This window comes from Oreochromis niloticus, linkage group LG4, assembly GCF_001858045.2.
Source record: "Oreochromis niloticus isolate F11D_XX linkage group LG4, O_niloticus_UMD_NMBU, whole genome shotgun sequence".
Lineage (NCBI taxonomy): Eukaryota > Metazoa > Chordata > Actinopteri > Cichliformes > Cichlidae > Oreochromis > Oreochromis niloticus.
The window spans coordinates 31,596,211-31,624,013 of NC_031969.2; the positions used below are offsets into that span (position 1 = coordinate 31,596,211).

Sequence of the window (27,803 nt, forward strand, 5' to 3'; positions counted from 1 at the left end):
CCCATCCATCCGTTTCTGTGCGGACCGGATTTAGTCTTGTTTTTCTTTGGAGAACAGTCTCCTCTGAGCCTGTGCAAAGATGGAAAACAATGAACCATGTGAGCACGAGCAGCTGTGATTCAGTCAGCAGCAGAAAAAGATTATAAGTACGTGTAGTACTGCGTTTTTGTTCAGTTCTGTGTAGTTTTCTCCACCACGATGTAGTTTATAATTGTTGTTCCCACGTGACGATGCTGATAATTATGCTACTTTATATATAGTAGAATTTTTGCTTTCAACGCACTGTGCTTCAGATCCTCATCCTGCAAGAGGAGGGCAGCCTTTCTACAACGAGCTGTTACTCTGCAGCAGTGTTAACAACAATACTTGTTCATGCAGACGTTGTTGTTTTTTTTCTTCATGAATTCCTTACGGTGGTTCTTCAAACTGAGACACAAAGCATTTTTTTCCTTCTGAATGAATCTTGCTCAGCGGCAGATACGAAGCCTCTTTACAGTTTGAAAAGACATTTATTTCTTGTCAGTATGCCTCCCTTGGAAGTGAATTCATCTTTCCAATAAGATAAATCCCCTCTGCACAAACTTTGTTCATTAAACCTCCGAGATTCATTCAGGTTTATTTTTAGTGAGAGGCATTCATCGTTATAGCTGTGTTGATTTTCCACACAGTCTAGAGGGTTTATTCTGTTGCTGCTGGTGCGCCAGTAATATGTTTCCTTGGAGCAAACACGAGTGAGATGAGGTTAGAGGTGATCTCCTCAATAGTGGCATTAAATGAGCTTAAAATTCAGGGACAGGGACATGAATGTCATCGCTGCACACCTGGCATGCTTTTGTCAGTCACCTTTTAAAGGAGTTTTTGGTATTCATGGATTCAGCTGTTCTGCTGGTCTGTGACAACATCAGGCCCGTTGAGGTCAAACATCTTATTTTTTAAAGTGCTTTCAAAAGACAAAAAAAACACTTTAAAATTCGATTTCATTAGTTTTGCAAAATTACAGGAGAAATTGACAGTTTTACCAAAAAGAGTTTGGAGGGAAAAAACAGAAAGCAGCAGACCGCCTGCGCCAACTTTTCAGCTGCAAAGGATCTTCTTTCCTCATTTGGAATAGCTATTGATAAACAAAAGCTCACCCTTATAAACCTGCCAAATCTGCGCTTTGTTTAGGGAAGTCTTTGGGAGGATTTGTCTGTAGGATAGGCTAATTTGTTTGCTTTGTGTTACATTTCCCCTTCACTCTAAACCCAAAATACTTTCGCATAATTAAGAAACAGCAGGTGTCCAATTAAGATACTCTATTCGTAAATAATTTTTTGTCACAACACTGGTAAATTATCTGCATGCAAATGTGTGCAGATTAGAAAAAGCTACCCCATCCAAGAATTGGCTCAAAGGAGGAAAAAAGGACACAACCCTTCACGTTACACCTGCCTTTCCACTGTTTGCATTTGTAAATTGGAAATAATATTGCTGCATAAATGCCACAAATGTCACAGACACGGCACACTTCAAAGCGCAATCTGTTGCATTTCACCAACTCTTAATTGACCTTTTGTTCTCTGCCCCCTTTTTCCTCTCCCTCTTATTTCTCAATTCACAAGAAATAAAGCTATAATCCTGAGGCAAAAAGTCCTGTAAAGCCAAACCTAAAGGCCATTCTTATTCATTAGACAAGCTTGCAGTGTTGTTGGCTGTCACTGCCACCGAGGGGCTTGTCCATGGCCGCAGCCGACATCTGTTGGCATAATGTAGCGTCCAGGGCTCTGATAGGCAACGGGAGCTGATTTATAAGGTTCTCTGTTTAAGTGGGTGTCTTAAGGTAATTATAAACCGGTGGGGGGGGTTGCTACTAATTGCACCTTCCCTGATCTGTAATGAAGGCCAACCAGCGTGAATGAGTCCATCCTGTGCAACTCAGGCAGTGGAAGAGCGAGGGCAGCTGAGCTTGACCAGTTAGTGTTGGTTTAGCTCTGGGCTGGAGCTCCTCACCTGCTGTTATGCCTCGTCTTCAGCCAATTTCTCTTGAGTAATTAACTGTGATGCCACATATGGTGCAATGGTGGAAAATCTGATCGCTGGCGGATGCAGAGTCGTCGAAGAGAAAAACCCAATGCGAGGAACCCCGCGGTGACCAAAGCTCCAAACACTGAGTGTGAGCATAAATGGGACGACTGGAAAATTCTTTTGACATGCACAATTAAAAACAAATGTTGTTTCCACATGACATAAATGAGCGTAATTAATCACTCAACAAATGAATTATTAGGAAGATTAGAAAATTAGGTAGATTAAGTACACCAATGAGGCTTGAATTATTAACAGTATTTGTAACACTTGATTAAGATATTATATAGAGGGAGGACTTTGTGGGCAACGTATGACAAAGTAATTAATTTGAGTTTAACATGTGGTATGTATATAAGTTCATATAGCGATCATGACATGAAAAGATCTTATATCATTAATTCTCACTTTAATAAACACAAGTTGCATTCATAAACTCTACAAATAAGCATCGTAACTTATAGCTGATTCAATCTTGGCGCTTCCAGGCTATTAGTCCGTCGCTCCCTGGAAGTTCTGACCGGTTTCACTTGTGCCTTCTCCAGTGCACACCGGTACTTTCCAAGTGTGTGAGAACATCATAATCGCCCATGTGTTCAATCTTGAAAAAGGCAAAATGGTAGGCTGCCAAAATCTGTTGGATGGGTTGGGTGTTGAGTGAAGACTTGCAGGTGTTACCAAAAAAGAAAAAGAAGCTACCCATGTGCCAGCACACGGTAGTACAAAAGAACACACCTCAATTCACACTCCTCTCACCTCCAAACCTTCGGTGGAGCGGATCAAGGAATACGAGAAAAGCTGCCAGACATTCCCCTGGGCTCCAAGCTCCCCAGATCCCAATCTGACCAACAACAACAGGACAAGCTCAGGAACAAAACCAGTCGACAGAGGCCCAACGTAGCAGCTCACAGGACCTAAAGACTGTGCTACCAACATCCTAGCACCAAACACAAGAATTAAGTGTTTGTTTTAAGTTACTAAAACATTTATTTTCTTTGATTTTTTTTTTTTTTAACAAAGCTTAGGTGAAGAACTTTTCCTTTTCAACCCTTTCATCAGTCACGGTGGCAAAATGTAGTACTGGAGAGTGGTCGGAGACTGGGGCATGACCAAAAATATTACACTGCGATTTTGTTCCAGGAGCCATCTTATCAGCGTTTTATTCAACACTGCAGTCTGTGTCAGTTTGCATGAACATGACTCCATTCAAATGCAGTCTGTTTGTGTGAGTGCTTCCATTAATTGTGATGATTTGGTGAAAACAACAAATCTGTTGGTGTCTGCACGAATAGAAATTCACGCAGTTATTTCCAAACCTTTGCCAGTCTGTCTGAGAGCGATGGCCATCAGTCCCAATCAGACGGTGGTTATTTGGAGACAGGTTGCCTGACCTGTGCAATGGCTTTGACTAAAAGTGGTTATGAATCCTTATTTTTTACAGATGTTTGTGCTCAAGTTTAGGTCTGTTTGTCTATGCAGATGTTTTCTTAACACAGTTGTCATGCAGAGTAAACTCTGAGATCAAAATGAAGACAGAGTTCGGTCTTATACCTCTCTTGCATCCGGTGCTATTGGAAGATGGTCCATTAATGCATTAAAAAGCATGTTGACAGAAACTGTCATTAACTTGTGCAATATGTAAATATGATTACAATCTAGCCCCGATCTTAACCACTATGTTTTAAACTGTGAAACTTGGAGACACGAGGTTTTAATTAAGAGTAAAAAATCATGCTCTAGCTGTGATGAACATGTGCTTCACTTAAAAAATGTCCATAGAGTCAAGTAAAATCATTCCAGACCATGTGCTTAAGTTTGGTTCATAAAAGATGCCAACTTCCTTATTTTTAAATCTCAAATAGACTTGAGCTGACAGCGCCTGCCTCTGGAGTTCCATCGATATGTTGCCTGCACAAAACAGGGTTTAGTTAGGAAAGACCCAAAGAGAGCAGGACATGCATTATTTTTGGGTAAGTGACAACCTAATTATCAATGCTGCTTAAAAAAACATTATTTTATTGCATTGTTGGTGAATTTCTTATGAAAGTGGCCACAGTCTCTTTCAGAGGTGCCTGAAATTCTTTTATTCCAGGAAAATCTCCAACATTGATATAATATATATTATCCATAATGAGTTAAATTAAATATATACGTGAATGCGAGAGAGTAATTATTTCTTTGACGTTCCCTCAGATTGAATTACGGCCTGCATGGCTCTGAATACAAAATGACATTTTAAACACGAGGCAGCTACATTTTATATCCTGCGAGGTAAAAAGGTTTCAAGCAAAAAGAACTACGGTGCCTTTAATTCTTCTTTTTTTCCAAAGAATATGTGACATTCAAGAATTATTTTCGTAATAAACGGTTTGTCAAATTATCAAAGAAGCTTAATAGTTCGAGATCACTGCTGTATAGAACAGTGAGTCATGATGGGGTGCTAAAACAGGGAGGTGAGGCTGTGTTTAAGCACTGAGTTACAGAGGAAGAGTTTCCGTCAAGTGAGTGACACAAAAGCAAGATTAGGGGATCAAGTGCTGAAAGATGAGAGAGGAATTTAGTGGTATTGACAGCACATTCAAGGGTTTCTGAGAGGAAGAGAAGACAAGAGACAGGGCGATAATTTTAGAGATTTGAAGGGTCAAGATTAAGCTGCCTGATAATAAGCAGAGTGAAATGAACCAATTTTGAAAATATATGCTGATGTAGTGTCGACTGGTGACTGGGGTGGGGAGTGGGGGGGTTGTCAGTGCTTCCACAAATGGCTTGGTATCAGACAACAGGCTTTTGGAAATATTGGATTGTACAGTCAGACTGTTTCACCGCCTGCCACACTATATTAATGCACAGCTCATATTGGAGCCCGCATTAGGTCTCCCGCGCGCCGCTGTTTCTTCACGGTAAACGTGAAGGGCCAATAAAGAATCGAGATTTCTCGTGGATGTAATTAGCCAATCGTTTCTAATAGTGTCCATAGCAATGCATTTTCACGGCCGTGTCATTTTACCCTGGCCAATATGCCTTGAAGTGTAATTTCTGCCTGAGCATTTAGACACAGAGCTATCGATTGCATTCGGCGAATGATCTGCTCAGAAACCCATCATCTACTTTAATAATGTCACTCAGCGCCACATTCTCTCTGCTTGGTTTCCATTAATAGTCAGCCTACGTGACATTGTCAACATTCACTGCTCAAACAACGGGGTTTTTGAAGCATGGTCGGTTCACAATTGGGTCATTTAATCAATTTATACAATTGAACCTATTTAACATATTGATATGCAGTTACCCTGTAATGTGTGTGGCCTTTTATACCCTCGAGTGAAACAAACTCCAAGGGAGCTGTTCAGATCTTCTGCCGTTATTTATCATGTGACATTTAGCTGGGCCCTGATGACGGCAGCTCTCCACTTTAATTAAAGGTTCAACCTCTTCACTGGATGACAAATTGACTGGTTTGTGCCTTGGAAAAGTGGAGGAACATGTCTAGTCCACCCTGCTCCTCGCTAACGGTGGGCTAACATCAGGGAGAGAGGTGGAGCTGGCATTTTAGTCGAGTCTTAACTGAGGCGAGGTCAGACATTGAGCTGCATTATCTACTGCACAGCTCTCGGACTAAACGGAGAATAGACTTAGAGATTTATTAAAAAAACCAGAAGACAAGTGAAAAAATGTGTTTTCTCTCTCTTTCTCTGTTTTTAAACTTCACATTATTTCCTCTTTTTGCTGTTCTTTTGTTAAGTTTCTTGTGACCTTCTGTTCGTGCAGATGCGAGATCTGCAACTCGGTCGGTAGCAGCAAATGGCTAATGGTCCATCCCCCGGTTATTTTACGGCAGGCTGGAGAATATGTCCACTTTGCATGGTTCCCTTCTTCCATTTTTCAAACTTCGCCTGAGTTGGGGGTGACACAGCTTGAAACAGGTTTCAGGAGAAGCAGCAACACAAATGGAAGAGCAGGCCCAGATGATACAATCACTTTGTTCAGCATGAACACTTCTGCAAACATGTTGTGTGTGGGGGGGAGTTGGGGGTTCTTCAGGGCAGGCGCCAAGGCTTCTGTGTAAGATGAGATGGTGTAAACAGGCAGATTGGCTCTCTTCTCCGCGTTAGCTCCTTGAGATTTCATGCTGGCTGGATTTATAGAGAATCACAGTGCATTGGAATGCGCCTTAGGCTCCACTGGGGCCAGTATCAGAGAGAGTGCAGAGCTGTGAACTTCAGATGATAAACTAAATATAAATCCATAAAAAATATATATATTTATATTTTACGATCTTAAAAATAGAGGCCCATCGTTTTGTTGTGCCTCTCAGATGGGAGTTAATGATACCCACTCTGCCTTCATCTTCATTGTATCTATTCTTTTATTACAATACCAACTGTATTAGTCTTTTAGGATTAATGTATGAAAGTCAGTTTGGTTGTTGTATAACACTTCATCTCATCTCTCCCTCGTTTTTGTTAAACGCACTAGTTTTCTACTTAATTGTGAAACATTGTAGGCTGCATCCACATGACAGTAGCTGTAGGAATGAAATTAGTATTAATACTACAGGTCATGTGGATGCCCCAATTAACAAGAAACCAGTGGAACGGCATCACTTTTTCAGTTAAGTCTGCACACCAGCTAAAATATGCGAAAAACCTTTGAAACCTTGCATCTCAAACGCGAGGAGAATGACTCATGTTCACTCCGGGCATTGCCACCCCATCTATATGTATTAAAAAAGAAACGCTCGGTAATGTAGAGGGTAGTAATGCATGAAGTCTCTGGTGGTGGACTTGTAATACGATGAGAAATAAGACACCAGTTGCACATGTAAGAAACACGAACCACTGAATCTGTTAAAAGTGGGACAGGTGACTGAAAAATGTGACTGATACAATGGTAATTATACGTTTTTGAACACTGTAATTTTGTGTGGTTCTGCATAGCTATAACCTGAAACATTAGCATATATAAGTCCTATTAGATAAAGGGAGCACAATTAAACAAATGACACATTTATCATGTCCTTTATTTATGGAAATTTACCCACATGCATAAGGGAGGAAAGTGAGCATCAGGTGTTCAGTCAGTGGAGTGAAAATCAAATGTGGGTGGTCTGCTTTATTTAAGTTTAACAACATGTATCTGTCAAAATGTGATCTCCATAGCCCTTGTTTGTGGAACTGTATCAAAGCATGAAATAATGAGATTTCTCATAAAGTCAGGAAAAGAGCTGTTGGTGCTCAGTAGGCTAAGATTATTACAGAAATATGTTTAGTGTTTAGATTTCACCGAACCACAGTCGAACAGGTTTCATGCAAATGCACAACTAGACGTCCAAGAGCAGTTACAGAAACCTTTGTTAGTTATGTAATATTTATGATTGAATTTCGTTATTAAATAAGTGACCACGGTAACATCCGGTTGTTAAGTGATGACGTATGAACCCTGCTTCCCTTGCAGCCCAGCCCATGCAGCAGTATATTAATGACTAACCTCGTATTGTGGATGGATAATTTCAGTTGTTCTCCTGACTGAAGTTTGGTCCGTTTACAGCATCCTGCCATGCGATTGCATTTGTCCCTAACCATCGGGAACCCTCACGTTAACTTTTATCAAGTGGAAAAAAGTTAGCGTTCATCCTCCAGCTTTACTGTGTTTATGTTATGCTAGCATAGCTGTGTCGCTAGCGATCACGTAGCACATCATTATATAGCAGCTAGCCCAACTTCTGTAACCCTACAAACGTCACTGCTGTTTAGTTTTCTGTCTTCATTTATGTTGGAAGTGATAGCAGAGCTGTACGTTTGAACTGTTTCAGAAATCCCTCAGTCAGAACATGCTATATCATGTTTAGGTGGAAACTAGCGAGCTAACTTCCTGCTAACTTCTAACTCCGTGCTAACTTCATAAATCCTGTTTTCATGGATGCCTGGATGTTAAACTTAATTGTTACACCTGGTAAAGCAGCAACGCTGATCATTTTATTAAAGATGAAAGAATTTAGACAGTTTGTAGCTCTCAGTGATGCCGCAGTGTTCGTTTGACTTTGGGACCTGAAGCGGAGTTTGGACCCGGAAACGGCTAATGACGTCAGACTTAGAGACGAGATTTTGGTCTCATTTTTTTAAAAGTGGGTTTACTTCATCTACTTTTTAAGACTTTTGTTGTGAGTCCACTGCTCTTTTAAAAAGTTAGAATTGTTAAAAAGTTCTTTAATATTCTATATTTGGTATGTAAAATTAAAGATGTCAGGCCTTTATTGTTCTAATGTTGGTAATTATACCTTATGGCTCATGACAATGAAGAATTCTCAATCCCAGATTACTATAATATTTCCTGAGATCAATCAGAAAAAGGAGTTTCTCTTATGACCAAAAGCACTGCAATCAGTCCTATTTTAAAATCTGCTGCTTTACAGCAGAAAGAATAGTCTTTACAGGCTTTCCAGTGTTTTATTTTTACTTTGTAATTCACTTGTTTAAACTGTATAAAGGCATAAAGTTTTATTAGTAGCTGGTACTAGTTTGCTAGACCTCAGCTCTGTGGTTTCATGTCACTGAATTAGACCAGTCCAAGACGTTTGTGCTCCAGGTTTAGGAAGTGAACTTGCTTATATTTGCTTTGCATTCAGTCTACAAGTTGCATCTTGCTAACAAAGTTTGCTAGTGTTAGCAAACCTTGAAATATGGTAATGGCTTGAGCAAAAAATAGAGACTGTAGAAGCCTAGATTTGTGGGTCTCCTTCCAAAATTGGTGACCACAAACCAAGGGGTGACATTACACTGGCTACAGTCTGAATTTCTATTCAGTTTATGTACTCATCTCCCCCAGAAACAAAGCAGAAGTCCCAATAAAAAAATGAAACCCCAAACGATTCGTAACAGTAAAAGATTAGCAGAGCAGCCAGCTGGTTTCTGCAGTGTCACACATCTGTTTTTGCTAAATATTGCTTATTCACCAATATTTTTAAGGTGTTTTTTGCAGCAGTTTTGCGTAATAAGATGTGTATTCATAAAAAAACACATTTCAGACTCAAACTGGGTGTTGGCTCTCTCCTTAATGGTTGCTGAAGAAGAGTATTTGATCTCAGTGACAAACATCAGTGTAGAAGGCCATTAAATACACTGGAGAAGCAGGTTTTCCCTCAGCACAGCAGAGTGGACAAGGAATGATCGAGGGGCCGTGGCTCCCTAATGACGGTCCCCTGCAGAAGGGACAGTTGTCTCAGCTATAAGCCCTACTTCCTTGACAGCCCCTGGGATCCCTTTGTCCTGTTGTAAACTATACTGAAGGAAGGACATTTAATTGCCTGGCACACACTAATGAGTTTGCAAACTAATTAAAGGGGGTATATTACGCCCTGTGGAGGCCCACATCACTAAGAAAGCCAGGGACATCTTTAATGAGGAGCCTTGATAACCCTTCAAAGGAGGGATGTGTAGTGTCTGTAATGATGCCCAGGGTAAAGCCGAGCTCAGCCAGGGAAAAGTGTGTGTGTGTGTGTGTGTGTGTGTGTGTGTGCGTCCCTCACCTCGGGTGTGTGGAGACTTGCAAGCAGATGCCAAGTGTTTTCAGTCCATCGCCCACAGCTACCTACCTACATGTCCTAATCAAAGAGTTTCACTCTCCTTCCAATAGGTTCAAAGAGACCAGCTCCACCTCTTCTCTCAGTGGGTGGTACACAGAAATTTCTAGGTTGTTTCATTTTCCTGTATTGTATTATTCACCTCGGCATAATCAGGTTTGTTAAGGAATCAGAAGAAGCGTTTTAGGAGCATTTTTAAGCAATTTAAATGACCTATATACACAGGAGAATGCAAACGCACGCGCTCGATGCATAGGGAAGATCTTGGCTCAGTAAGAAAGGCAGAGGCACGAGATGGACAGATGGACTGAATATGCCTTCAGAATCAATGAAGGTCGTGATTAGTCCCCATTTTGGAATTCATTAAATTACCCAGGGCGCTTTATGTTTTCAAACAAATTAAGCTCTTTGACTGTTGCTGAGGTTGAGCCGTTGCTCTCCGTCATGTCTGCTCGAGCTCCTGCTGTGGCTCGATGCAGCTGGCAGCCCTTTTCACTGCAAAGTCAGTCCCCCCTCCAGTAAACAAGTGCATTTTTTGTGTGGTCACAATATTTTCCTCCCAGACAGTGACGGCTGTTATTTTGCCCGTGGCTCCTGTCAAAACTAACATGGCTTAATTGACTGCGAGCGAATGAGCTCCTGGATTGATCCTGTCAGGCTCCTCAGGAAGTGATGCTGCTCCATCTGTGAGGCGCAACTCCAGCGACAGCAGCAATCTGTTGCTTGGGAATGAGCCAAGGCTAAAAAAAAAAAAAAAGTCAAAATTACAGAAAGTACCTCAGGCGCTGTGTATATTCTGATCAGCTGTCAGTGATGACACACTCAGATGCACATGCACGCGGAAATAAGGCGGCAGAGAAGCTAGACAGAGAGACAGATATCCACATATACACAATGTAATTTTTGCATCATGGTTAGCAATGTCACATTCAAGGGGGCCTGTGTCTCTCCCTGAAGGTATGGCACAAAATCAGAATGGTCTTGTCTGGCTTGTTAGACATTTGATGTCAGGCGAGGTTGTCCTCGGGGTATATCCAAAACGCGGGCTGTCATCTCTGCCTGCACCGCTGTCATTTGCCCTAAAATTGTGGCATATACTGTCATCTTGGGTTTTTACCTGTAACTCAACTCGGCTAGGCCCAGTCGCGACCCTGAAGCCTTTCACCTCTCCGTCCCTACCTTTCATCTGCCGCTTTTTCTCCTTTCGGTTGGAGATGCTGCATTTCCTCAGCTGAAGTGTGCAATGCAGCAGCTCCTTCTGGCTCGATTAAATATTTAGACGGCTGTCTATGTAGATGGCGGTTCGGAGACATGGAGGAATAATCTGGGAGACAGCTGCTATAGCACATCTGGGTGTCACTGATAGCAGGGGAAGGTGTGCGGCTGGTGTTGCTATGGAGGAGGTAGTCTTAAGAGACACAGCTGTCAATCAGCTGGGCGGCACAGGCGCTGAGGCTTTGTAGCGTCCCTCTATGGTGGGCCAGCTCACACAGACTGACACCTGCCAGACTGAGACTGCCATTCACGTCTGAGCCGAATGTGCTTTTTGTTGAGGACAACCACACGATAATGCTGCCACCAGCCACACCGTATACTTTAATAATATATCTGCCTCCACTCTAATCAAGTTAACGTCACGTTACGAGGACGAGTTCAAAATTAAAGTACCAACTTTCTCCCTTTCGGTGATGCTCCGACTACAGGTAGGAGACATTTTGGGTTTTTAAATAGCGCTGATCCTTGTTTAGGTTTGCTGCTAACAGGGGATAGCTGTAGGTGCAGTGTGTCAGAACATTTGAGGAAGATTGAGTGTGAAAATCCGCCCACTCCTCCCCCCCCCCGCACTCTTCATCCGCCAGCAGCCTCAAGTTGGAGGCTGCACAGCGGTGCTACGAGGCCGGCTGGCCTGAAAATCACTTTGTGTTCCTCTCCCAGGCACATGCGATATGGATGCGTCTCCGCTCGGCTCAGGCCCTCCCGACACAGTGATTAATGGCACAGGCTTCTCTCCCCATCTCATTCTGTTACTGTCAGAGTTAAGTGGGCCGAAGACAATAATAAACAGTCAGTCTTCTGTGAACCCCCTAACACGATCATTCCTCCCCTCCCGATTCCCCCTTTCCAATGAGGAAAAAGAGGAAGAGAGATGGAGTGAGAGATAGAGGAAGTGTGCGCTCGTGTGTGTGTGTGCTGCACAAGACAGACAAACGCAGAGTTAAAGACACACAAATAGAGTTCAGTAATGGAAGCGAAAGCCTATATGTCAGTGAATCAGATTGTTCCTCACAAGCAAGTGAAGTTTACAAACTGCTGCCGCCTGATTTCAATCGTAAAAGATTGCAACAGTACGGATGCAGAATTTAACTACAAATGATGTGGATGTAATATGTACTTACTTTTTTTTTTTTTACACATGCATTGTAATTCCCTCTTATCCATCCACGTCATACGGAAATCGATTAGGAGAACCATACATCTCGAATGTAATTACATATAATGTAATTAGATGATAATGCTTTTTATATGCAGATTGATTTAAAGCATCTGCGCCGACTTACCTCCATTACCTCACAACAGCAACCCCGTGACAGTGAATAAGGACTTGATCTTTGCTGTGATCGTTTAACAACTCAAGCAAGTGTCGTATAGATTTTAATATTGTATGGAATTAAATGGAAGCAAATGAGTGCCCAGAGGAGAAAAACTCAGCAGGGTGATCTGCTCAGTATCAATACTGCTTTTCAGGGAGTCGAGGGAACTTGACTCTATATGAGAAGCATCAGGGGCGGAGAAATCGTGAAGAAAAAGGCAACTGAAACACAAGTATGGTTATTAAAAATCTAAAAATTATATTTAACATCTTGTTCATTTAATACTCAGTGAACCAGTATAATCTATATGCTGTATATGTCACGTAATTCAATTCAGGATGACCCTGGATTCCCAACCTGCAGGTCTGGACTCCATATATATTCTAAATTATTATCGAGGATAGGGTTACTTTGCAGACCGCATTCATCCCGGCTCCTTCTTTTCATGCTTATCTGACTTAATTAATATTATATACTTTGTAGGGTGACTCTGATTTTTTGAATAGTAATTAAATTCTATATTTAAAAAAATAGCTTATGAGAACTTTTCTTGTCTTGACAGATGGATTCTCCATTGCTTTTACTTGTGTATGGTCATATATAGGCACTTTAACCTCCATCACACTGTGGCAGGTAAATCATTAGAATCAGAATACTTTATTAATCTCTGAGAAAATTATGTGGTTAAGTTGCTCCAAGACGATAAGTCCACTACAACAATGCGTTCTTTGAATGTTTTGTTTTAGTCTGTTGTCATTCGGTACGTTTGCTGCTTTTAAATATAATAATTTCACAGTAAAGTTAGTTTTTCACCTACGTGGTCCTAATGGACCTAATTTACAATTTAGCATAAAACTGTAAAGCAGTTAGCACATCTGACTGATTTACAATTTTTTTAAATAAGACAAGGTTATGTTTTTTTTATTCATGCATTCTTTAATATTCACTGCATAGTTTCATGTGTTTGTGCCTTCGTTGTCAGTGTAAACCAGTGACTTACAGTACAGGAAGAAGCTGGTTAAGAAACACAGTGGTGTGAAATAGTGTTGGTCCTGATGTCCTATTGTTTTGCACATTTGTCACTCTTACATGTTTCAGATCATCAAACAAATTTTAATATTAGACACAAAATAAACACAAAATACAGTTTTTAAATGACGACTTCTTTGATTAAGGGAGAAAAATTATCCAAACCTACCTGTTCCTGTGTGAAAAAGTAATTACCCCTCTTGTTAAATCATGAATTAACTGTGATTAACCACATTTTTTCCTAAGCTGTGTTCAGTTTCATTAAACACACCCAGGTTTGATTACTGCCAGACCTGTTGAATCAAGAAATCACTTAAATAGAACCTGTGTGACAAAGTGAAGCAGGCAACAAGATCTCAAAAAGCAACACATCATGCCACGATCTAAAGAAACACCTGAGAATTAAAGTCACCGACATGTATTAGTCTGGAAAGGGTTACAAAGCCACTCCTAAGACTGTGGGACTCAAGTGAACCACACTGAGATCCATCATACAAATGGAGAAAACTTTGAACAGTGGTGAACCTCCCAGGTTCGACCGGACTGCCAAAATTACTCCAAGAGCGCAGCTACGACTCATCCAGGAGGTCAGAAATGAACCCAGAACAACCTTCACAAACCGCAGGCCTCACATGTCTTAGTTAAGGTCAGAGTTCATGATTCAACAAGAAGAAAGAGACGGGGCAAATATGGCATCCGTCTGAGAGTTCAAGGAGAAAACCATTGATGACCCAAAAGATAGTCTCATCTCTTGTTTGCCAAAAATCATCTTGATGATACCCAAGACTTCTGGGAAAATACTCTGCAGACTGAAGAGACAAAAGATGAAGGGGGTGTCCAAATTCATAGGCTGCATCCTCCTGAGGCCGCATTTGTAGGTCGATTACATCACAGCGATGCGACGAAGGCTGTCCAAATTCATAGACTTCTCCAAATGCAGCCAAAAAATGTGTCCTCCTTTTCCCCAGATTTGAAGGATTTATCCGTCGTGGCCCACGTTATCCCAGAATTCATAGCGCAGCCCAGCCAGTTCCAGTTTCCAACAATGGCGGCAGCTAATTAGTTTTAATATTACTCTTATTAATCTTTCTTGGTCACAAAAAAAACCTTTTAAGATATTTTCAGGTGAGAATGTAGCTGTGTAAACTTCAAATATCTGCTCAGTTTATCAAGACATCACATATTTGCAAAAGTGCTCCAACGTTTTTGGAGACGTCTGTTACCCACCGGCTCGATAAGTAGCCGGGGCGAGAACAGTGAACTCACATCGTTTTCAAACCCACCGCCGTCTTTCGCTACTCAGGTTAAACATGATATATAAGTCACTTTGATAACTTAAAAACGTTATTGTTTGGCTTTTCAGTGTTTTATTTGTTCGTGAGTAAATCAGTTTGGCTGAGATTAAAGTTTTATAGTTTTCACACAGCTGAACAAGCATCAAACAGAAAACTGATTAAACAGAAGTGTGAGATGGTCGAGAGTTTACTCCAGTGTCCTGTTATATTTTACATAGCAAGGAGCAGACGGCCGAGTTTATTAAACTCCACCGAGACAGCGGTGACGCAAAACTGAAGGCTAGACCGTCCAATTTCACCCGGCCCACGTAGACTACGAAGGCCGGGTCCTCAGGAGGATGCAGCCTATGAATTTGGACACCTCAGAAGTTTTTGGGAGGTTTGTGTCCCGTTACATCAGGCGTAAAAGTACCACAGCATATCAGAAACTGAACATCATACCAACAGTAAAATATGTTGGTGGTCATGTGATGATTTGGGGCTATTTTGCTGCCTCAGGACCTGGAAGACTTGCCGTGGTCAATGGAACCATGAATTCTGCTGTTTACCAAAACATCCTGAAGGAGACTGTCCGGCAATCTGTTTGTGACCTCAAGCTGAAGCGCACTTGGGTTCTGCAGCAGGACAGTAATCCAACACACACCAGCGAGTCCACCTCTGAATGGCTTAAGAAAAACAAAATGAAGACTTTGGATCGGCCTAGGCTCCAAAGGCGATTGAGACGCTGTGACATGACCTTAAAAAAGCGATGCATGCTTGAAAACTCCTCCAACATGGCAGAATAACAACAATCCTACAAAGATTAGTGGACCAAAATTCCTCCACAGCACTGTGAAAGACTCATTGCCAGTTATTGCAAATGATTGCAGTGTTGCTGCTAAGGGCGGCCCAGCCAGTTATTAGGTTTAGGGGGCAATCACTTTTTCACACGGGGGATTTTTTTACTCTTTAATATCAAACACCTTCATTTAGAAACTGCATTTTGTGTTGACTTGTATTATCTTTGTCTAATATTTAAACGTGCTTGATGGGAAAACACTTTTTCACACCACTGTATGTTCTCCAGGGCTTTCAGAATAAACCCTGGAATGATGACAGATTAGGAAGAATTGGAGAACGTGAGATGGCTCCAGCCAAAAGAGAGAGAGGGAGAGTGCAGGGACTGTGGATCTCAGACCTGCTGCTTTAGTCACTGGTGAGCTTGTCTTTTCCTGCAACTCCAGCCTCTTCCTCCATCCCCAGGCCTGTCACTTCACTCTGCCATGTCCTCTTCAGACGAGCACTCGCTCCTTCTTTCTCTGTACCCTCTCTGCAAGTCTCCACCTCACAAACAGCACAGGGCTCATACAGCAGCAGCACCGCTCAGTCCTTCGAGAGTTTCCGTACACAAGTAGGAATAAAGGATTCGAGTCTGAGTTCCAGTCACTGACCTTGGTTTCAGGGCCTCAAAAGCCTCCGCTGAGGCTGTGAGACCCTTCACCACGACTGCCATCACATTTCCCCCCCCCTCCTCTTCCTCTCCGTTTTCTTCCCTCTCTTATTACTGGGGATGACCTGCCTCACAGCCCCGCGCTCAGTGACCGAGAAATCCTGTGGCCCTCACCGTCCCCGTCCTCCTTGCTGCTGGTAGATTGTCTTTGTGTCTACCGGAGTGGCCTCGGAGAAATGAAGTGCCATGATCTCATCACGGCGAACCCATTGTTTTCACTCTCATGCACACTGTGTAATAGCCATGGAGATAAGGGGATGATTCAGGCCTTTCACGGAAGGAAATGTGAAAAGCCTGCCTGTGAAAAAGTGAAATTACTGTTTTGATGGCTTTTGATGGCGGGGGGCATAATTGCTGGATGGAAGGAAGGATGGAGGGTGAAATACACATAGGAGATTAGTATTTCTAATACTGGAGACGATTGGTAGGAGGCCTGCAGAAGGTTATGCACGCAGTGGGTAGTTCTAATGAAGCTGCCATGTACGTGGAATAGCAGATTGACTAAAATAGCTCATTGTTCTTCTTTCCACAGCAACCTTTGCCCCTCTGGATTGAAACTACATTCTTGATGGCAGCACTGATTATGATATTGTTCGATGCTCATCGCCATAGTAACGGTGATTAATTTCACATTGTTTGTGCATAACATAGTTGCCTGTGCCTTCAGGAATGGGAAACGAGCTTAAGTATTTTTGGCAACTGGCATAAGGCTCATCAGCACATGCTCACAACGGGATTACAGCCTGTCGTAATGACAGGGGCAAAGCGTAAATAGTATAAATACTCCATGGGATTATAATTAGCCTTACTCTGCGTATTTAGACACACTCAAGTGGAACTAAAACCTTATTGACTTCTGGAGACAATTTCATATTAATTGGATGCCTCTTCTTCCTCACTGCCTACTTCTTTGTTTTTTTTCCCAAGCTACAGACAAACATACCGTGCTGGTGTGGTGGATTAGCATCAACCACAGCACCAACTCGAATGTAAGAAACACCACCTTCATTGCTGGCGTTGGGGCAGACGACGGTGGTGACAGCGGTGGAGGGGGATGAGAATCAAAGGGGAGTCTGAGCAGCTTTCAAACAGTCTATGAGGAGCAACTCAAAAGGCGCAAAGGGGGAATCGATGTTGGAGAGATAAGATAAGGCACATGCTGATAGGGAAATATCCTCCGGGTGGAGGCACGGTAGCACAGAAGCAAGGTGGACAGGGTTTCCTGGTGACGCCGCAGCAAAGGCACGACGGGAATTGATGTGAATCTCGTCGGACGCTGCCACCTTTCTCGAACGCACAGTCCATTTCATCTTCCATCTCAGCATTCAGCATATGTCTTCCTCCCTCTTTGTCTCCCGCTCTCCCTCCCTCGTTTCATCTGTGCGCTGGCCACAAATTTATCCCTTATTTTCTATCCAGGAGTGGAGGGGAAAGTTGTAAAGCTAATTAAGGAGTGTGGATGCAGCAGCTCGACAGATGTGCATTGAGATGGGTGCTATTGAGTAGCGGGGATAATGGTGGGCAGCGGGGTTGTGTTGGAGGGAGCTCCTACCTGGGCGTGCATGTTAATCAGCGTGCCTGTCTGTTGAGAGCCGGGGAATTAAGGGGGAAGGGAAGCGTGTCGCCAGCCTCCAGTGAAGAGACAAGGCAGGCAAGCTGATTAAGAGCACAAATTTGCCAGTTTGGTCAGACAGGGAGATATGTGTACGGAGGAGGAAAAGGGCAAGAAAAGTGTGTATTGATTAACAGTGCCGGTGGTGGTGGAATTCAGGGGGGGAAAAAGTGGGAAGAAATCTACCTACCATTGTCAAACTAAATATTTCTCAACACTTGAAGGCATCACAAGACTTCAAACGGGTAAAACATCACAAAATGACCATAGCATACATGCAGGGAGGCTACGACGGTCGTTTAGAAATGTTAATAACTTCAAAATTTCTCCTCCCAGTGCTGAGATTTTTGCTTATGAAAACTCTTTGACAGCACTATGAACAAAAACAGGGACCCTGATGAATTACATGACATTGAGTCTCCTTCCCATCCACGTGCACGTTCAGCTGCCCAACAACAGAGGACAGAGCTCCAGCGTGAGAATGCAGGATTCCAGTCATGAAACGAGACGCGACATTTTATTCTATTTTATTTTACATCAAAAGGCAGGAATTTCTTTTCCGTCTCTGACAGAAAGCCACCGATATGTCATTCATATAAATCATTGCATATTTTTACACAAAAAATGTCCTGCCCGGGATTTTAATTAGCCAGTGCCAATCATCATCGTGGTCTACCTTCTACTGCATCTCGACGTACGATGAGATCTCCTGCAGTATGTTGTGCAATCACGTCAAATATTCATAGGCAGGGTGTATAATTGTGGTAATGTATCTGGGTAAAGAAAAAGGGCACTGCTTGCAGTCACAGTGATGCTGAGACACATCGACATTTACATGCATATTTGATGTCAAAAAACAAGTAATTCTATACGTCATTTATGAAAAAACAACACCAAACGCTCGCTGCTTTCAGCTACTTATCTTTTTCATGTTGTTCAGATAAACCAGGACATTTTAAAGTTGGGTTAGAGAGAGAAAATTGAGAGCGAGTCCTCCACCGAGGCCAATCCAGTGCCCTATCTCACAGTTTTAGAGGGAAGTCACCCAGATCTCCACCAAATCTTAATGGCTTCTTCCCTTCCCCGCGCTCTAACGCTCCACCCGGTTTCAGCTTGGTAGATTTTGCTCACACAGAGGTGGACAGATAGCCAAACAAAGGCACTTGTCTCATGCAGTACCATCACCTTGGCAGGTAAATACAGAAGGAAATATTAGGTCAGGCCATAGCTTTAAAAACCTGTCACAGAGAATGACCGTACAGTTAGTTGGTCACAAGTTAGCAGTGCTCTAAAGAAGTATAATCCATTAATCCAGCCTTAAATTTCCCTCCACATATCCAGTTCCCTATCCAGAGTCCCAGCTGTCATAGATTGAGTGGGTGGGAACACCCTGAACAGACACTTTCATGCTTACATTAAACCTACAGCCAATTTAGAGACACCTGTTAACCTCATGCATGTCTTCAGACACAGAGAGAAGATGCAAACTGCACACGGAGCCCAGCACCTTCTTGCCGTGAGGAGATGGTGCTAACCACTGCACCAGTGTGCTGCCTAACCCGTCCGCTTTTCAAAATTAAAGCAAGAGCACATCAAACAGGGGCAGTCCACCTTAACAACGTTTCAAAGTTAAAGCTTCAGGGGGATTACGGATAAACACATCATATAAAGGCTGCACAAGTTTGCAGTTGTTATTTAATTACTTTGCACATAAAGTCATTATTTTTATTAAGTATTGATGTTCTATCTGTGCCTTTTACTGTGATGGGAACACTGCACTTTCTGAATAAGTCTGAAGCAAAACTGAAGGCTGCTTTCGGCGGGTGGGGTGGGGAGAAAAACGTTGTAATGATTTGGTTTAGTGACAGCTTGTGAACAGCTCAAAAGTTTTCCACACTTGAGCGAATAATAATTCACTCCTATAGATAGATTCAAAGCTTTATGCTTTCTTGCCCAGATATATGCACGTTTTTAATTAGAATTATCTCCCTTTTCACCAGCACAGCCTGATCTAATTTCTGCGTAATTGTTGTTATTTACACAGTAAAGGTTTACGGGTATTTATCGACATTTCCCTTCCCAGAGCTCAGTGCCTGCCGTTGATAATGAGTGGGGAAATTATTTTCAACACTCAGACATTATCTGTGTGTTCAAGTAGTCTTCCTTTTAATATGCTAATGCGGCTGATATAATCAGCTGATAATTGTAAAACACTTCAAGTACAACACATTTTGTGGCACTCTCTCCTGAATGAAGAAATCACAGGCACAGTGAGCGGCGCAGAGCTGTGGTTGGATGTGCCGACGCTGTGCAGGGAGCACCCGCGATCCGATCCTGCATGGCACAAATCCAAATTACACAAATACGCCTATAGAAATGCGTAGGCCGGCATGAGCGCCGCGTCGCCGTGTTGGCGATACAATCGCCACCTCCGACTTTACTTTCTCATCTGGCTTTCTTTATTCTTAAAAATCCACCTTTGATTACCATTGATCCTCCCATAGAGCTGGCTCATACCTGCTTTCTATTTATGTCACAACATCTTAAATGAATCTTTTTTTATTGTGTCTTAACGGGAATGATGAAAGAAGTGTTCTCCTCATGTCCTCCGGGGATGTTAGTGCTTTTCTGCCGGAGAGGATGGGATCCTGACTTTGTTTTTCTCCTTCAGCTGTTATTTCCCTGAAGAGAAGAAGGGGAGCTATGAGTGATCGACTCTGCCTTTATTCTCCAAGTTTTCAGGGGATTTGAAGTTATTGAAAGTCTGGGGATGGGTGACAGCTCTGAGATGTCTGTGTGATGCCTATCAGGCATGCGCCGGCCACTCCGTGTGTTTGCCTGCACCCATGCGTCAACCAGCCTGTGAGGAAGAGGGCACGGGGTCCATGTTCTCCAATACATGGTATTCTTGTGGCCAATCATTTCTGCTCACACATGACATCTCTCCCAGATTGATTTCATTCAACTGTAGAGGGCGGCAAGATCAAACAAATGTTGTTTGAAATAGCAGCGACAGTGCCATGAAGGGGGGAGGAGGGTGGGGTGGGGTGGGGTCAGAGGTGGGAGGGTGCTTGCTCGAAAGATGAAGTGAGGGATGGAAATGGAGAGAAAGGGAATCAGTCATCCAGTCAGCACCTTGCCATGTGGTGACGTGGAGTAGCAGGAGAAGGTGCTACTCCATAAACCAACAATCCTTTCATAAACTGCTCCTTTTCACAGCGAGGTGGGTGGCGGGTGGGGTGGCGGGTGGGGTGGGAGGGACGGTCCCATTCCTTCACGATGCCTTTGAGTACCCATGCAAGGAATAATGGATGCGTAATATGGAACGACAGCTTGCAGAGTACTATCATTAATGTTGTAATTCACTTTTAGTGTTTCTACTATTGCGCTGCAACAGGAGGCACAGATGTCACCTGAATCTGCTCCTTCTAGCAGCCAGAGCGCACCCGCTTTTCACCAGCTGTCTTGGAATGCACCCTGCCAGCCCCCCCTGTGTGGCCAAATGTGGGCACGGGAGTGTGTGTGCACGCGTGTGTGTGTGGCCCTCGTTTTGCCTTTTGAATACAAGTCAGGGTTTTTCTGGACAGGCTTGTTTTTGTTACGTCGGTGCGTTTAGCATTTTTGGTCCTGAAATCATTATAAGAGTTTACAGTTTGAGTTCGAGGATAATTAATCATTTTTGTATGTTCTCTCGGGTATGGAGGGGTTTGCTCTTTTCTCATTTCTTTCTCTAATTGAGGTTATAAGATGCATGCAATGAGTTTTCACTGAACCAGAACATTTCGCGATCCAGCCTGCTCTCGTTCCCAGGGTGTAAAATAGTGCTGTTTTGTCAAAGCCGCTGGCATCTCGCAGACAGGCACAAGGTGTCCTTTGGCGCCGGTGCCGTGACGCACCGGGTTTATGGCAATAGTTAGATGCTCCTCACTTCCCTTGTAAAGCGGCCCTTAGCGTCACATTTAAAGACACTGTAAGCGTCATTTTTCAGCGTGCAGGATTAATATTGTGAACCAAAAAAAGTAGTTTTTAGCGCCTTAGCAGAGCCAAGCAGTGAATGAAGACGAGGGAAAAATGTGAATGAAAAGGAGACTAATGACAGAGAGCTGCTAAACTGGACACAAGCTGTTATCACTTATTATTTAATTGCTCCCAGGATAACTCGTATCTCTGTGACAGAACGGAGGCATTTGATGGTGTCGGGATGAGAATGCGTTCCACACTCCCACCAGTGAACTGTATTTCCTCAAGGTGGGCTGGGTCATGTATAATATAAGCTTTTGTGCTTGTTTTTCCATCTTTGTGGTGATTTTGCTCATCTTACATGACAGGAAATATTTTCACACAGCTGAAACAATATTAAGACTGTACAACTATTATTAATAACAATAATATGGCAAGTTCCAAGTAATAATTGTGTTGTTGTGGTGATTATTTCTGTTGTTTTGTGTTCAGACTTTGATTATTGTGGATGTTTAATGTGGGTGTCACGGTCCTGGGTCTGGTTTGATTATTTAATGTTCTGTCATTTAGTGATTTCTCATGGTTTAGTCTGTATTTTTAGCTCATTTAGTTATTCCTCAGTATTTTGGGTGATTTCTAGTCTTTGGGTTTTGTTAATGTGCCTCCCCTGTGTTCCACGTTAGGTCTAGTTAATCTCGTTTCTATGTTTGTGTGTTTCCTGTTTTATTTTGACAGTCCTGTGTCCTGTCTTAGAGTATTGTGGTTTGCTTCCTCCAGCATGTTTCCAGGTTTCAGGTGATATGTAATGCTTAGTTTACCCCACTTTAAGTTTTGTTTCTCTCGGTCTAAATTAGCTTTTGTTTATAGCTTTGTGCAAGCTCATTCTTTGTCCTTCAGCTCACTCTGCCTCCGTCGTCTGACGCTGTCTCCCTCAGCAGACGTGACAGTGGGCTTTTCAGTTTTTTTGCATGGCACTACAGCAGTGTCAGGATTTAGCTATCAATGCCATCACCTCCAGCTCGGCTTCCTTTTCGGCACGGTCATTAAACTGTTCAAAAAGGCGTTCCTGCCACCGTGCATTTCAAAAAGCTGATATTTAGTGGTGGGAGGATCGATATCGATTGTATTGATACCAAGTCAGCATCGGTATCGGATCGATACCAGCCTGGTGAGATCGATTCTTTACTTTAAGTGCCGCTCGTTTGCAGTGCTGTGGTTTCAGCAAAGACGAAACAGCCAGGTCGCCGGACTCGCCACTCCTGTGTCGGCGCAGAGCAGGCACACTTTGCACCCCCCCCCCCTCTTGTGTTTAGATGTTGCGCCGTCACGTGACACGACTTAGATGCTTTGAAGGTTGTTAAGTTGTTTACATATTATTTATATTTTTAGCAGTTGTTTTTGTTGTTGTTTTAATTGTAACTTTTGTATTATAGTTTCTCAACAGTACTTGTTTGTTTTAATTTCTTTACTGGTTTGTGTGCACTTTTTATTTAAGATTGATAATATTCATTTTCTATTTAATTATAAACTTTGTCATAAATATGTCCTGAGTTTTAACTATTTAATAATAAAAAAGAAAACATCACAAAAAGCACTTAAGGTCATGAAACTTAATTGATTCAATGACACATCCACCTTATTTATTGACAGTATTTACTTGGTATCGGATGCAGAAACACCACGACTGATATTGTCTCATAATTCAGGACGGGTCACATGGACAGTCAACGTAAAGTTATATTTAGCAGTAATGAACTTGTGGAGATTGCACTAGAGGCGCTAAAATAACAGAATGATAACAATGAAACGGCTGAAATGATTATGCTCTGAGTTTATATTATAGACAGCACAGTGCTAACTGTTGTTGTAGCGGGACACAGTGTAAAGCTACAGTAGAAGTTCTTAAATTGTGGAAAGAGGTCAATGAGATCAGTGTCTTTGTGCAGAAGTCTGTCAATCTGCAAACTCTGTCTCGTTTGTGCCTTTTTTTATTCCCCTGATCTAACCTCTCTGTGTGCTTCTGTGCACTGGTGTATTTCCCTTCCTAACCTACCTTACGTACTTCATAGGCACAGTCATATGTTTTATTCTGTTGTTTCAAAAATCCCATTTATTTATTTACAAAAGGCTAAATAAATAAGCAATAATATGGATTTCATAGATACCCAGGTTCTAATTGAAAAAGGTGTGATTAGCATATTGTTTGTGTCTCATGCTTTACCGCAGGCGTGTTTGTGTTGTATGGGGACCTTTATGGAAATGAGCTCTGTGGGGTTAAAAAAAAATGCAAAGAAAAGAAATCAACAGAAATGTAACCTATTTCTTTAAAAGGGGCACAAATTTACTGTGAAGATCATCCTGGCAAAACCACAGAGGAAAATGTCAGGAAGGGAGAAAAAAAGGGTTCAAAGAGAAAATAGCTGACTGACTCTGTAAGTGAAGCTAAGCTCAAAATGAAAAATGTTCATTATATGCCCGTCAAGGTGAAAGGAAGCCATCTCCTCGCCGCTGCAGTTAAAATGTCGACCTCTCCTTCTGTGAGGGCGAAAAGAGGAGAAATGTAAAAACTGCTGCTCTTTGTGCGCGTGCGCTCGTGTGTGCGTGCGTGCGCACGTGTGAGTGACTGATCCGAGCTTAATTTCAGACAAGGGCAGCGATGTTAATGGTGCTGCTCAGTAAAATGACCCTTCCATCCATTTCTTCATACATTTTACAGTGCTCAGTCGTCACATTCTTCCCTTGTCAGCAGTGTTTGTGTATCGCTGTTGTTTTGCGCGTGACCTCTGCGACGAGCGCAGCGCCCTCTCGGACCTCTGCTTGTCTCTCCGTATGTACCTGCTCATGTTAAGGCTGTTAAATTGCGCTCAGGATGCATTTTATTCAGCTGCGAGGCAGAACGTTATGGCCGACCTCTTCAGGTCACGGATGCCGTCCCCCGTGCCTCATTACTGACAATTTATATCATCTAACGTTCCTTAAAACGCTCGCCGTGTTGGCTTAGCGCTGCGGCCGTCACAATGCTACAAATTCTGCAAAAACAGAGCGGCGAGTGGGAGCTGAGCAGCTGACCACGTTTTTGACAAACATTTCAGAAACGACCTCCGTGGCCTGACTACAAATGAGCCGAAGCCTCGCAGTTGTATTTGTTGGGTTGTGCTGCTCGAGCTCGAGCCCATTACAATTTTCATAAGGAATCGATGCCAGCGTGGCCGACCTCAACTATGTGTTGTGGATTACAAGCTAACCTTCCACCTCACTGTCTTATTTCCCGCAGCAGCGTTGGATCTTTTTAAGGATGCGAACAGCTGCATTAAAGTTCAGCTGGTCAGTGCAGATGCCGAGTGCAGATACTTTATCCCGTTGTTAGCAACCTCTTCTTCTTCTTCTTTTTACATTGTAGCATTTAGTGAGGAAAGTTTGTGGGAAATGTGGAGAAATTCTGTTTCTCGAGTGTGTGTGCATCTGATATGTCCTTTGTACCACAGAGCTCTGAGAAGTGTTACTAAATTATCATGAGCACCGAGTCGTTCCCTCTTTTCTTGTTCGTGGGGCGGAGGAAGGTAAACAACATATCAATCCCACATTATTTACCAAATCACCTTTTTCTAAATAAAAACCTGCGACTTTAAACAATTTTAAGAGGAAAAAGTCAACTACATGTTTCATATTTTCATGTTAAGTGGGTACATTGGTCTTGGGGCTGAGAGCCGAAGGCAGAATAGGAAAACTGTGATGATTTATTTATTAATTTCTTTTAGTTTATTTATTTGAACTGGTAGCAAAGCAATTAACTCCACCCAGAGCAATTAAGCTTTTCTGACCTTTCTCTGGTTAGTTATGGGTCCATATGAACTAAAAGGACAATAACTGAGCAGAATCTGTACATGCATTATTTCTACACAAGCTGCAGTTAGATTTATGGGATGAAATATAAAGGATGTTACCAATGATCCCCAGATCTAACTCTGCCTGTTTATTTTGTTGCAGTAAGGGACTGGTATAACCATTGGACTTCTGCAACAACAAGTGATTTCTCCTCTTACCGACACCTCCGAGCTCCACCCTCTTTGACAGGTAGGATGATTTCTGCAAGACATTCGTATTAAAAACAGATTTATTGAACACAAATGCAACATTTTGGCATCTGTAGCCAGCAAAAGATGCAAAGCTATATTTAGGCATAAACTGGATTATGTGCCGCTGTCATCATCTGGAAATTAATCAGAAAATATACAATAAAGGAAAAAGAATGAGCGTTTGTGCCTTAAAGAAAAAGTTGTATTTGCTCATGGGGAACCAAATCTGGAAAGTAAAGGTCGTCATTTGTTAAAATTAATAAATCATAGAAATGTTCTTCGGAACGCCACCTTTATAATTTCTCATTACGTACCACATGTTTTCATTAAAAACACTCTTGCAGGTCTCCAAGTGCTATATTGACTTAAGTCACAAACCAGTGGACAGCGAAGAACCATTTTTCTTCTTTTGCCATTTCGCGTAATGAGCCACCGTTTCCATGTTCTGTTTAAAAAAAAAAAAAAGCTTTTCTCTCGCCGGCTTGTGCAATACTCAGACACTTAAAAGACATCCGAACAAACTCATTGGAATGATAATGTAGTTTGTGTCTGCACTTATGGAGAATATGTCGAAGCATGTCTGCGTTGCATCAAAGCCGTTGTCGTAATTTTCTTTTCAAGGGCAACTTGAAAGAGGAGTCGGGAAGAAAGTGGCGTCGGTTTCTTGTTTTCTCCTACAAGGCAGCTGGTTCAAAAGTAACCTCCTGCTTTCTGAGGGGAGAGTGGGATGATTCAGCAGGAACCCAACAGCCCATCTGACTGATTCACATTTAAACATAAACAGAAATATGGCTGCTCCAGGGAGCTCCGCAGAGGAATGGAAAGTAGCCCCAAATTTCACAGCGGCAAATCAAACGTCTTTTTATTTAACTCTTCCTTTCTGTTTTCCCTTCCTCTGCGGCTCCCCGTAGCATTGTGCACACATAACGGCACCTACTGATTGGACTTATTTGAAGCACGTACCTTGACAAAAAATGGAGAAGAGGAGATTTTCCCGTGTCACAAAGAGATTGAATGTGGTTCTCCAGAAGAGGAGGGCCTGAGAGGATTATATGGCTCAGTGGGCGCTGTATTGTGCGGGGAGTGGATACAGCAGGTACCCACCGAATCCCAGCCAAGAGACAGACACAGTGTTGCTAGGGATAATGTTGCCTCCCAGCAATTAAACTCTGGAGGTTTTGGAGTGGTTTAGGAGGAAGCTTGTTAAATTATCCCATCGCTTCTTTCCCCTCTCTCTCTCTCAGCCGCTCTGCCTCCCTGTTAAACACATTTCTTCCCCTTTTTGCTGTTTCGCTGGATGAAATCCTGAGAACTATAGGGGGAGTCATTTAGCCTTCAGTACTTTACGCTTAATTGAATTCGTTCCTTTTGGTTCTTTCTGTCTTTTTCAACCACAAATCGAATGCACGCAAATTTAGACTCAAAGTAAAAACACGCACGTGTCCTCAGTCGGGGGTGGAGTATCTTTAAAAACGCTTTTGAACACGCACAGTTTAAAAAAACAGCAATGAGCCGCGTTTAATGCCTTTATGTTATTAATAGAGTTGGAGGAGGTTCGCGTTTTGACGTCGCTTTTTGTTGAACGGTTTTCTGTTTAATTGTGGCGTGTGGCTGTACGGGAAAAAGTTTGAGAATAAAATGATTGTGTAGGTTTCTCATTACTGCAGAATGCATGAGGTCATCAGTACAATATGCCTCCACTTTGCTTCATTAAACGGGTTCATTTAGCCTTTGGTTAAGTACATGTAAAACTTTGTGCTTGTTAGTCCACAGTATTATTTTTGGGTGTATACATTTCTTCATTAGACGACAGCCTAAACTTTGAGACCGTAGCCGTGGTTTTAAATAACAATTTAACACAGATATTGATGGTTTTATTTGTTTGATTGGACGTCCGTAAAACTGCATTGTTTGCTCATTTGTTCTACATATGAAGGTATCTACACCTTAAAGGAAGCCATCTTTCTGCTAAAACGACTGTTTTAATACAGTTTCTTTTAAAAGAAAAGTAACGTAACGCCGCCATTTCTATCTCTATCTCTGCCACGCACACACCGCTCTTGTCACTTTTATTGTAAGCAAAGTTACACCGGTTCCCCGAACATCGT

At 42.4% G+C, this 27,803-nt stretch overlaps 1 protein-coding gene across 10 annotated transcripts in view; it reads left to right on the top strand.

Annotated features, from left to right (window-relative positions):
• Nucleotides 1-27,803, top strand: part of LOC100705667 (RNA binding fox-1 homolog 3) — a 422,442-nt gene that overhangs the window by 66,034 nt on the left and 328,605 nt on the right. For 9 of the 10 annotated variants that reach the window (XM_025906459.1, XM_025906468.1, XM_025906465.1 and 6 more), the window contains one exon: nucleotides 25,607-25,693. The gene's annotated coding sequence lies outside the window, so the exon portion shown is untranslated. Of the gene's footprint in view, nucleotides 1-21,888; nucleotides 21,908-25,606; nucleotides 25,694-27,803 lie in introns of those variants that run through there. The other variant, XM_025906464.1, reaches the window with a different exon arrangement.